The following is a 10,207-nucleotide window of genomic DNA, read 5'->3' as shown; positions in this document are numbered from 1 at the left end:
CTTTAATAAATTACACACACACACACACACACACACACACACATACACACACACACATATATATCCCATTGGTTCAGTTTGTCTGTTTCTCTGAAGCCATGGGTTCTGCATATGTGGATTTAACCAACTGAGGATCAAAAATATTTAAAAAAAGAAGGATGACTGCACCTGTATTGAACATATATAGAACTTTTCTTGTCATTATCCCCTAAACAATACAGTACAATAACTATTTATATAGCATTTATGTTATATTAGGTATTGCAAGTAATCTAGAGATGATTTAAAGTATATAGGAGGATGTGTGCAGGTTATATGCAAATATTACATCATTTTACATAAGGGACTTGAGCATCCATGGATTTTGGTAGCCATGGGGAGATCCTGGAGCTAATCTTCCACCAAGGGATAGGACAACAGTGTACCCTATTGGTTCTGTTTCTCTAGAGAAATTGGGTCATGCAGCTGACATGTCTAAAAGTTGCAGAGTATTGGCAAGTTGGAGACCCAGGGAGCTGCTGTTGCAACTGTCCATAGACGATCTAGAGGCAGATTTTCCTCTTCCTCAGAGGACCTCAGTCTGTTTTCTCTTAAAGCTTTCAAGTGATTGAATGAGGTCCTCCCACATTATGGAGGGTAATTTACCTTATTCAAAGTCTACTAATTTAAATGTTAATCTCATCTATAAAAATACTTTCACAATAACATCCTGATGTATTAGGCCAAATATCTGGGTACAATGGCCTAGCTAAGTTGACACATTAAAACTAACCAGGGTAATCAACACAGGGTAAATCTGGTCTCCACAGAATGAGTTGGAAGAATTCCTTCTTCAATTTTCTTGAAGTGTTTGTGTAAAACTCGTATTATTTCTTCTTCAAATGTTTGATAGATTTCACCAGTGATGCTACCTAGGTCTGAAGTTTTTTTTTTTTTTTTCTAAACTACAAATTCAATTTATTTAATAGATAAAGGGCTATTCAGGCTATCTATTTCATTATCAGTGAGCTTTTTCAAGGAATGTGTCCATTTTATCTGAGTTGTGAAATTTATTGGCACCATTGTTCATAACGCTATAGGCTGAATGTTTGTGTTCCCCTGAAATTCTTATGTTGAATTCCTAACCTTGAATGTGATGGTATTAGAAAGTGGGGTGTGGCGCCTCAAGTCTGTAATTCCAGCATTTTGGGAGGCTGAGGCGGGCGGATCACTTGAGGTCAGGAGTTTGAGACTATCCTGGACAACATATGGAAACAACATACCTACTAAAAATACAAAAATTAGCTGAATACGGTGGTGTGCACCTGTAATCTCAGCTATTCAGGAGGCTGAGGCAGGAGAACTGCTTGAACCCGGGAGGCAGGGGTTGCTGCAAGCTGAGATCGCACCACTACGCTCCAGCCTGGGTGACAGAGCAAGTCTCAAAAAGAAAAAAGAAATAATTAAAAAAAAGTGAAGCCTTTAGGAGGTGATTAGGTCATGAGGGTGGAGCCCTAACGAATGGCATTAGTGTCCTCACAAAAGAGTCTCCAGAGAACTCCCTTGCCCCTTCTATCTTGTGAGGATATGGTAAGAAGATAAGAACCAGGAAATGGGTCTTTATGAGACACCAAATCTGGGAAATCCTGGATTTCCCAACCTCCAGAACTGAGAAATAAATGTTGTTTAAGCCACCCTTTCTATGATATTTTTGTTATAGCAGGCTGAATGGACTAAAACAATAATATTCCTTTCTTCTTTTTCTTCTTTTTTTTTTTTGTCTCACTCTGTTGCTTGGGCTGGAGTGCAGTGGCGTGATCTCAGCTCACTGCCCCTCCGCCTTCAGGGTTCAAGCTATTCCCCTGCCTCAGACTCCTGAGTAGCTGGGATCACAGGCCTGAGCCACCGTGCCTGGCTAATATTTGTATTTTAGTAGACGGGGTTTTGCCATGTTGGCCAGGCTGGTCTCAAACCCCTGACCTCAGGTGATCCACTTGCCTCAACCTGCCAAAGTGCTGAGATTGCAGGCATGAGCCACAGTTCCCGACTTATTCTTTTAATACTTGTATTAACTGTGATGTCACTTTTTATTCCTAATATTGGTAATTTATATCTTTTCTGTTTTTTCCTGATCAATCTGGCTAGAAATTTATTGGTTTTATTGGTCTCTGAACCATCTTTTGGTGTCATTGATTTTTTTTTTTACCTATGGATTATTTACTTCTGAAATATTTCGTTGGTTTTCTGTTTCCTAGTTTATTGATGTCAGCTCTGATCTTTATTTTATTTCTCATGGTTATTCTTATATTGTTTATTTTTGTTCAAATTGTGTTTATAATTGTTTAAAATTATTTTTCATCAATATGTGGTTTTGTTTTATTTAAAAAAATATTTTAACTTTTATTTTAGGTACAGGGCTCCATGTCCAGGTTTGTCATACAGGTAAACTTGTGACTTGGGGGTTTGGTGCACAGATTATTTCCTTACCCAGGTACTAAGCATAGTACCCAATTTTTTTTTTCTGAACTTCTCCCTCCTCCCACCCACCACCCTGAAGTAGGCCCCAGTGTCTGTTGTTCCCCTCTTTCTGTCCATACGTTCTCATTATTTAGCTCCCACTTATAAGTCAGAACATGAAGTATTTGGTTTTCCGTTCCTGCATTGGTTTGCTAAGGATAATGGCCTCCAGTTCCATCCATGTTCCTGCAAAGTACATAATCTTATTCTTTTTTATGGCTGCATAGTATTCCCTGGTGTGTATGCACCACATTTTCTTTATTCAGTATACTGTTGATGGCCATTTAGGTTGATTTCATGTCTTTGCTATTTTGGATAGTAATCTTCATGATTTCTTCTTCTTTTTTGGTCTACTTTGGGTTAATTTGCTTTTCTTTTTTTAGTTTTTCAAGGTGGAAGCTGTTTAAGACCTTTGTTCTTTTCTAAGATACATTTAATTCTGTCTATAAGTTTCCTTCTAAATACTGCTAGTGGGAACCCACAAATATTGTCATAATTATTCTTTTATTAATAGTTATTATTGCTAATCTACTATTCTTAATTTATAAATTACATATTAGATATGTATATTTAGGAAAATCAAGGTCTATTATGGAGTTTGCTACAGTCTGATTTCAGGCATACACTGATGGTCTCAGAATGTATCCCGCATGGAAAAGGGAGGACTACTGTAGCTTCTTCAACATATAGAATCACTTGTTTAATGTCTTTGCCTGGTAATGCTATCATCTGCGTCATTTCTGGATTGGTTTCAATGAATTGATTTTTCTCCCTCATTCCAAGTCCCATTTTCTGGTTTCTTTGCATGTCTGATAAGTTTTGGTTAAATGCCAGAAATTATAAAATTAAGATGCTACATGTTTCAGTGTTCCTATACATTTTCTTGAGCTTTGTTCTAGGGTCCAGTCACTTACTTGGACTTTTGGGCCTTGCCTTTGAGCTTCTTTAGGCATGACCAGAACAATGTTTTTATGCAGGGTTCATTTCTTCTCACTATTGAGGCAAAACGCTTCTGAATGTTCTTCCCCATACTTCTTGAATTATAAAGGCACATTAACTTATTATTGTTATTATTTTTTTTTGAGATAGAGTTTCACTCTGTTACCTGGACTGGAGTGCAGTGGCAGATCTCAGCTCACTGCAACCTCTGCCTCCTGGGTTCAAGCGATTCTCCTGCCTCAGCCTCCCAAGTAGCTAGGAATACCAGTGCCCGCCACCACGCCCAGTTAATTTTTGTATTTTTTTTGTAGAGATGGGATTTCACCATGTTGGCCAGGCTGGTCTTGAACTCCTGGGCTCAAGTGATCCATCAGCCTTGGCCTCCCAAAGTCCTGGTATTACAGGGGTGAGCCACTGCACCTGCCGCACAGGAACTCTTTCTGGCCTTGTGTGAGCTGAGCTCCAGGGATCGTTCTCTCGACTCTTTTCAAGTGGTTCTTTCTTTGGCTTCTTGTACTTTCTTTATATGCACACACTGCTCACTACTCAGCTGAAGATCTGAAGGGCCTCTGCAGACCTCTGGAGTTATCTCTGAGGGCATCTCTCTCCTCTGTTGTACTCTCTTCTATAACCTCTAGAAGCCTTGGCCTGTCATCTCTGTCTCCTCACCTCAGGGATATCTCTGTGCTCTGCTCGGGTTCTTCCTCCCTGCACTATGGACTGGGAACTCTCTCTAGGCTGTAAACTGGGGCAAACCTAGGGCATCCCTTGTTTTTTTCTCACCTCTCAGAGATCACTGTCTATTTTTGCCTGGTATCCAATGTCTTAAAAACTATTATTTTCATCTATTTTGTCTCATGTCTTAGTTGTTGCATGCAGAAGGGTAAGTTCAATTCCTGATACTCCACCTAGGCCAGAAGCAGAAATTGAGCTTCTCTTCTACACTCTTAATCTTTCCTTTATTCTGCATTCCTCCTTTCCACTGTTTCCCACCTACACAGTGCATTCAACTGCAATGTGGTGTTCCTTCTATAATGCGTATCCGTCCTGTCCTCTGCATTCCATATGTAATCTACAGCCTCCTCATCCTGCTTATTTCCCTCACCTCAGCATCTACATTTATCCTGCACTACTCTGCCTCTGTTCAAGTAGGAAACCTACTCAGGATTTCAACTCCACTTCCAACCCTTCCACCTGTCATTCCAAGGACATTTGCTAGGATATCTCTGGTCATGATGTCAGTAAGCAACAGGTACCTGTGGGATCAGACTTCACAAATAGAAACAATGTTCAGGGCTAGAAATTCTTTATTTAAAATTTTTTAATTTCCATAGCTTATTGGGGAACAGGTGATGTTTGGTTACATGAGTAAGTTCCTTACTGGTAATTTGTAAGATTTTGGTGCAGCCATTAACCAAGCAGTATACACTGTACCCAATTTGTGGTCTTTTATCCCTAACCCCTTAACACCCTTTCCCCCTGAGTCCTCAAAGTTCACTGTGTCATTCTTACGCCTTTGCATCTTCATAGCTTAACTCCCACTTATGAGTGAGAACATACAATGTTTGGTTTTCCATTCCTGAGTTACTTCACTTAAAATAATAGTCTCCAATCTCATCCAGGTCGCTGTGAATGCCATTAATTCATTCCTTTTTATGGCTGAGTAGTATTCCATCATATATGTATATATACATATATATATATACACACACATATATATATACGATGAGTATATATCTATATACACACACCACAGTTTCTTTATCCACTCATTGATTGATGGGCATTTGGGTTGCTTCCACGTTTTTGCAATTGTGAATTGTGAGGCTATAAATGTGTGTGCAAGTATCTTTTTCATATAATGACTTATTTTCCTCTGGGTAGATACCCAGTAGTGAGATTGCTGGATCAAATGGTAAGTTCTACTTTTAGTTCTTTAAGGAATCTCCATGCCATTTTCCGTAGTGGTTGTACTAGTTTACATTCCCACCAGCAGTGTAGAAATGTTTTCTGTTCACTACATCCACACCAACATCCATTATTTTTTGATTTTTTGATTATGGCTATTCTTGCAGGAGTTAGGTGGTATTGCCTTGTGGTTTTGATTTGCATTTCTCAGGGCTAGAAATTCTTAGCTAAAGAGGGACTTAAGAGACCTGTTGTTCTGGTCAGCTCTAAATTTGGGAGGAGGAATATGGGATTAGGGTAAATAGAACCCCTGAGTCCATAGCCTGTTGAGTGAACAGGGTTTGATGATACAGTGATAGTTATACTGCAATGCTGGAATTGACTGAGTTATCAGGGGTTCCCTGCCTGCTCAGCATCTCCTCCAATCCTTTCATTTTGAGGTATTCTCAAATAAAATAAGTGCTCAGGGTTAAATAGCTCGAGAACTCACTGGAAAAAAACCCCCAGGAGTTTGGGGGTCCTCCCCTGAGGTAGGCAAAGATTGCACGTTTCTTTCTCTCCTGACTCTTGGTTTTCCTTTTCCTTAGAGTCATCTGGAGCTGCCTTCTCATTAGGTGCACTCTTCATGGAAAGCAACTCTTGCCGCCACTTCCTCTGGGCACAGGCAGTAAGTTCTGCTAAATTAAATGAAGTGTGTTCCAGGCCAGGTGCCGTGGCTCAAGCCTGTAATCCCAGCACTTTGGGAGGCTGAGGAGGGTGGATCACTTGAGGACAGGAGTTTGAGACCAGCCTGGCCAACATGGTGAAACCCCGTCTCTACTAAAAATTCAAAAATTAGCCAGGCATGGTGGCAGGTGCCTATAGTCCCAGGTACTTGGGAGGCTGAGCAAGGGGAATCATTTGAACCTGGGAGGTGGAGGTTGCAGTGAGCTGAGACTGTGCCACTGCATTCTGGCCTGGGTGACAGAGCAAGACTCCGTCAAAAATAAATAAATAAATAAATTTATTCCCAAATCCTGCAATCTAGTGAACTGTAACCTCCTTTTTTCTCTTCTTCTTCTTTCTTTCTTTTTTTTTTTTTAAATTGTGTGATTCCATTTATTTAAAGCTGAAAAACCAGAAAAACTAGCCTATGGTGGTAGAAGTCAGAAAGGTCAGAAGAGGGGATACTTGGTAGGGATTTGACTGGGATGAAACCTCATTCAAAATGTAAACAAACTACAACTTGACCTGAGAGTATATTCTTGTAACAAGAAAGGAGTCTCCTCCAATCATAGCAGCCAGCTTTCAGTCAGGGGCAGACTGCAGACTGATCAAATGTGACCAAATTAGGGAAAGGCTGAGCTGTAACCAATCAGGCTATATCCCATGCCACTTCCTTTTTCTGTTTATAAACACTGCTTGTCCACTGTGGCTGGGTGGAGGTCTCTGAGACCTCTCTAATATAGCTCCCTCATTTAATGGGGTGAGTTAAAATCAGGCCTTTTTATAGTGGACTATGACCCTTAATCACTGTCATCCCCTAAACAAAGATTGACCAACTGGACTCAAATGCTGTTGGACTATCTTTATCGCATGGACTTTGAGTTGTTTGATTTTGACTAGTTGTTTGTGGAAACTCCTGATAAGAAGTGTCCTTCAGTTTCTTGGCATTTTTCACTCATAGTCATCATAATAGTCTCCCTGGCTGGGCGTAGTGGCTTACACCTGTAATCCCAGCACTTTGGGAGGCCAAGGCAGGCGGATCACTTGAGGACAGGAGTTTGAGACCAGACTGACCAACATGGTGAAACCCCGTCTCTACTAACAATACAAAAATTAGCTGGTTGTGGTGGTGCACCCCTGTAACCCAAGCTACTCAGGAGGCTGAGGCAGGAGAATTGCTTGAACCCAGGAGGTAGAGGTTACAGGGAGCCAAGATTGTGCCACTGCACTCCAGCCTGGGTGACAGAGTGAGACTCCATTTAAAATAATAATAATAATAATAATAATGGTCTCTGTGATGTGTTGCTTCCCCTGGGAAGTCTTAAGTGCTCCTGTGCAGCCATTTTTTATACATCAACTAGTCCATTAGGGTTAGAATAACAAAAACATCAAGAAAGCATAAAGAATCATCCAACTAAGGTGAAGTTGTGAACTCAATATTGAAACAAAACCAGTTCATTATAATTGTGATAGAAAATGAGGTGAGGGCCTAAGGTTTTGGTTAATCTCTCAAAATTGAGAGGCTGACTAAAAGGCAGAAATGTTTAAATTAAATTTGGCCAAAAGCTGCTGCCATACCTGTTGAAGTGCAACCTAACTTGGCATTTAAGTAAACTGCCTCCCAGCTGAGACTATATTCTTGTAACACATAGCCAAATCTCAGCAAGTCACAGCAGCTGTGCTTTAACAAGGCACAGGCTGCCAACCGATCAAACCATGTCCACATAAGGCAAATGCTGAGCTGTACCCCATCAAACTGTTTCTGTGTGTTACTTCCAATAAATTTGGCCTGCCCACGTTGCTGGGTGGAGCACTCTGAACCTTTACTGGTTCAGGGTGCTGCCCGATTCATAAATTTTCTTTGCTCAAATAAAGTCTGCTTTATTAAAAAAAAAAAAAGAAAGAAAAAAGAAAAATGGAGGCAAGGAAAGGACAGTCCAGGCAGAGAAGGAAGCATGAGCAAAGACAGGGGATAAACACCATGGAGGTGGAGAGCAGGGAGAACTTCAAGAGGTTTAGTTTTACTAGAGCATGACGTTCAAGTTGCAGAGTATTAGAAATAAGGGAGAGGTGGTAAGGACCCAAAGGCGGAAGACCTGGAGTGTAAGGCTAAGTAGGGGATGTGGGCTTTTTCCTGTATGAGGTAATGCATCCTTGAAAAGCTTCAAACAGGAAGTGACATGGCATACATAATTCTGGCAGCAGAAACAGAGAGAAATCAGTTTGAAGAGTTATTTAGGGATTGCCATTTGGTGACTAACTGGATGGGGAAAATGAGGGTGCAGGAGGCATCCAGACCAGCTCCAGGGTTTCTGATCCAGTAGCACTGTGTAGGTGGTGCTACCCTTCACTGGGGAAGGACATGCAGGTGAAGGAGATGGTTTGAGGGATTGGGGGTGGTTGCGGGAAGGAATGGTGACTTCAATTTTGAACATCTCGAATTTGAAATGTCTGTGAAGCCTGTGGACTCCCAAATGGATACATCCAGAACATATGTCTAAAGCATAAGAGGATATCTGATCTGGTCAGGTCTGGGGATAGAGGTATGGGAAAGTAAGAAAAACAGGTGAAGTGTAAAGGGTATTAGAATGAGAACAGAACCTCGAGGAACACCAGTGTTTAAGGAGCAGGTGGAGGAGGAATTTCAAGAGAGGTAAGGAGGGGCAGAGGATGTCATGGAAATCAAGGACTGAGCAGTCAAGAGATACCTCCAAGAGGTCTGATCTTGAAAGGCTTATGGAGTGCTTCTTGGATTTGGCAAGAAGGAGGGCACTGCGATGTTTGTGAGTTTCTGGAGCGGTAGAGGAGGAAGCCTGACTGTAGAGGGCTGAGGATCGGAGGGAAATGAGGAAGTTGGCCTAGCTAGTGTAGACTTCTCTTTGGGGCTTGCTAAGGCAGAGAGAGAGAGAGAGAGGGAAGTATCGGCAGGAGACATGCAGGGTCAAGGGAGAGCTTGTCTTAGCATGGGAGAGATGTAAGCATGCAGTGAAGGGGAATCAAGTTAAAGGGGACAGTTGGGAAATAGTGGAGAGAGGGAGAGGTGATGTCAAGAGACCCTGGAGCAGAAGAAAGGGAGGCTATCACGGTTTTAGGTGAGTGAGAAATGTCCCATCCTTGGCGTAGGAAGGGCAGGTGAGGAAGCAGGTGAGGGGGTAGGTAAGGAATTGGCTGCAGGCCCCATGGGTCTGTCCTCTGTTCTCTGTGAAGCTGGAGTTGCCCTCAGCTGCTCACAGTAAGGGGAGCAGGGATTGAGTGGCCTTTTGAGAGGAGCACTGAAAGTGTGGCCCTCTTAGGGGAGTGGAAAAGGGAGCCAAGAAGGGACAGAGATCGTCAGCCAGGCACAGCCAGGAACCACAAGGTCCTAGGATGTACTTTGGGAACCTGCCATCCCACTGTATTTCAGCAAAGCAGAATCAGATATTTGTGGAGAGTGTGCCACGGCCTTCACTTCCTTGCTGTGGGACCTTAAGGAAGTTACCTAGTATTGCTGAGAGTCAGTTTTCTCTTTTGCGAAACTAATAAAATCATACCTACTTTGCATGCTGCATTAAGGACTGAGTGAGTAAGGCATGGCTAGAACTTGAGAAAGGACCTCAGTGTAGAATGTGCCCCCAAATAGCCACTTTCTTTCTCCTTTCTTTAAGTCAATTTGCTTCTCTAGCGAGGAGCTGGCTTGCCCAGAAGTCTTTGTTCATATCCTTCTCCGCATTCTGGAGTGCCTTCTTTATCTCCAAGTTCTGTTCATCCTTCTCTTCAAGGCCCAGATCAAGTCTTTCCTCCATGGAGTTTTCTCTGCCTCTGAACACCTGCAACACTGTAACACACATGAGTGCTTAATCACATCACCTGTTCTGTGTTGCTGTTTACTTTTTGCATGCTTGCCCACTCTTATATAATTGAAAGCTCCTTGAAGAGAAGAACTGTTTATTGGTATCCTCTTAGCATTTGGCATAGTGCTGGTGGCCACAATGAGTGATTAGAAAAGCACTCATTGAAGGAATGCATAAACAAATACAGAGTTTTAAAGTCAGGACAATGGGGGAACATTTTTTTTTTTTTTTTGAGATGGAGTCTTGCTCTGTCACCCAGGCTGGAGTTCAATGGTGCGATCTCGGCTCATGCAACCTCTGCCTCCTGGACTCAAGGGATTCTCTTGCCT

The sequence above is a fragment of the Aotus nancymaae genome, unplaced genomic scaffold (genome assembly GCF_030222135.1).
Source record: "Aotus nancymaae isolate 86718 unplaced genomic scaffold, 86718_ANA_hifiasm-v0.15.2.pri h1tg000012l, whole genome shotgun sequence".
In the NCBI taxonomy this organism is placed as follows: domain Eukaryota; kingdom Metazoa; phylum Chordata; class Mammalia; order Primates; family Aotidae; genus Aotus; species Aotus nancymaae.
Note: the sequence above shows the minus strand (reverse complement) of the source record.